We start from the raw sequence: 2765 nt of genomic DNA on the forward strand, positions 1-2765 counted from the left end.
ATCCTACTGTCCTGAGAAGGCCGCCCTACTGTCCTGAGAAGGCCGCCCTACTGTCCTGAGAAGGCCATTTGCAGAGGAGGGGAAGGAAGCAGAGACAACTCCAAGGCGACTGGGAGGACAGCGCTGCCTACTACTTCTATAGTGAGAACGAGGGAGGCAGATCAGAAGCTGAAACTGACTCAGGATGTAGAGAGGCGGGACTTAGGGCAACTAGATCCACAGGATGTAGGCCTGGGAGATCTGGCTTCAAGCCTGAGGTTGTTGAAGTGAGATGGCATCTACTGCCACATCTCCTGCAGAGCAGGAGAAGACAGAACACTGGCAGTCTGTCCTGCACACTCTCGTATTTAGAGGTCATGGGGAAAGGCAAGGAAATCTGGAACTACCAGCCAAGGCTCCCAGGAAGGGCAAGCTGGTTTGTGAGGCAGGACAAGCAGCCAAGAGAGGGAGTGGCTCAACCTTGAAAGATGCAACCCTCCTCACTGCCCTATCTACCGTGCCAGTGACCGACAATCACATTAGCACCTTGCAATGGCTTCCAGCACCATCCTCCGACTCCCTGGTGACTGTTGGCTTCTGTCTTTCTCTTACGAGGCGCCACTCTGCACACCTGTCCAGTCAGCATAAGGTCACTGGTGGTCTACTAAGATACTTGCATTTGAGGATTTAAGAGTTGTGTGGACCTACACACAGAAAAGGGGGAGGTTGTTGCTCTTCTCTGCCCAACCAAGTTTTCTGTTTGCTTGCGGTGAGTTACAATGTTTGCAATAGCAATCTATCTTCCTTCTGTGTTCTGGGATTAAAGATATGAGCCACCACGCCCAGCTTCTCCATTCACTCTGGAATACCAGGAACTCTAGAGACTGCAAGTAAATACCAGTGTCTAAGCAGTCAAAATGTCTCCTTCGCTCACTGATTTAAGGCTTAGCTCATATGAATCTACGATATGGACCCTTAGAAACGACCATGCCCTGCCCGTGACTTCCCTTGTTAGCTGCATTCTACTTTAGCCCGTGGGGTACTGCTCACAATTCTTTCTTCCAGGACTCTAAGACTCAGAGCCCAAATCCCACCTTTTTTGTCTTTATAGCACTCTGCATAGAAGAGTTTTTATTTGGCAGGGCTAAGTTGCGTGGACTGATATTAATGGGTCAAATTTACATCAGTCTGCATTTGCTCGGCATTCATACAATCTGTGTGCAGTGTACAAGCATGCCTAATTTGTATGAAGTACAGCCATACTATTTCACTAGATTATTAGTTTATTGTGTTTATTTTGATGTTCAGGTTTTTAAATTTTTCTTGCTTCTTATTTTTATGTGCACTAGTGTTTCCTATGATTGTCTGTCTGTCTGTCTGTCTGTCTGTCTGTCTGTCTTATTGTGTCAGACTCCCTGGAACTGGAGTTACAGACAGATGTGAGTTGTCATGTGGGCACTGGGAATAGAACTTGGGTCCTCTGGAAGAGCAGCCAGTGCTTACAACTGCTGAGCTGTCCCTTTAGCCTCTGATGTTCAGTTTTTAAGTAATCATGTGACCTTAAGCTTAAAAGGTCAAACTCAAAAAAGTAACATGATAAGTGTGATTTGAAAAGACTTTAACCATACACACATACATACATAATATATAATGCATATATTATACATATACACATAAGTGTACATACACACACACACACACACATACTATATTAGCCTAGTGGGTAACTCGCTTGCCACCAAGCCTGACGCTCTGAGCTGGATCCCTGGAGTCTCGTGGTGAAGGAGAGATGACTCTTACAAGTGTCCTTTGACCCCCACTTCCCACATGCTATGGCATGTGCTGCTCTCCACCTCAGTAAATAAATAACACAAAAAGATTTAAGCTAATTATTGTCTGCCACTGGCACGGTAGACAGAGCAATGAGGAGGGCTAGTTCTTATATCTTTCAAGCTTAGATGTGTATTTAATTCCTTCTCCTAAATCAGAATATTTAAATCTTAGCTAATTTTTACACTTTTTCTCTTTTTCCTTCCTTTTTATTTTTGTTTTGGGAGACAGGGTCTCTCTCCATAGCTTTGGCTGTCCTGAGACTCGCTATGTAGACCTGAGCATCCCTGAGCTCAGAGATCTGTCTGCTTCCTCCGTGCTGGGATTCCTCGGGGCTGAGATCAAAGGTGTGGCCACCACACCTGGCAAATGGTTTTCTTTTTCTTTTCTTTTTTTTTTTTTTTTTGGTATTTTTGAGACAGGGTTTCTCTGTGCAGCCCTGGCTGTCCTGGAACTCACTCTGTAGACCAGGCTGGCCTCGAACTCAGAAATCCGCCTGCCTCTGCCTCCCAAGTGCTGGGATTAAAGGTGTGCGCCACCACTGCCCAGGCAAATGTATTTCATGTGACGTTTTTGTGCTGCTCTACAAAAGCTTTAGCTTCTCTTTGAGACAGGGCCCTCTGCATCCCAGGCCGAGTGCAGATCTTCTGCTCTTCTTGCTGCCACCTCCTGAGTGATGGCTTCCACAGGGCCGGCCTGCATTCAACATTGGGCTTCATGCATGCCCAGCACCACTTGACCAACTGAGCTACATCAGCCCTTAAATTCTTATATTTAATTTCTCTTTCTTAAGGAAAAAGACTATTTATTCCCCGTGTTTTACTCCAAATTCCTGTAAAAATGAGTGAGATGCCACGAAGCTATTCTAGAAAAATCATAGCACAGGTAAACAGATAAAAACCAAGCTTCGTCTTCAGCAGAGAAGCAGCCATAGCCCAAGCAAGGGCACTGACCTG

At 45.7% G+C, this 2765-nt stretch overlaps 1 protein-coding gene across 2 annotated transcripts in view; it reads right to left on the reverse strand.

The window, feature by feature from the left end:
• The window catches only part of LOC116068377 (serine/threonine-protein kinase MARK1), a 20363-nt gene that overhangs the window by 7625 nt on the left and 9973 nt on the right, over positions 1-2765 (reverse strand). The gene's annotated exons all lie outside the window — the stretch shown is intronic.

This window comes from Mastomys coucha, unplaced genomic scaffold, assembly GCF_008632895.1.
Source record: "Mastomys coucha isolate ucsf_1 unplaced genomic scaffold, UCSF_Mcou_1 pScaffold1, whole genome shotgun sequence".
Classification (NCBI taxonomy): domain Eukaryota; kingdom Metazoa; phylum Chordata; class Mammalia; order Rodentia; family Muridae; genus Mastomys; species Mastomys coucha.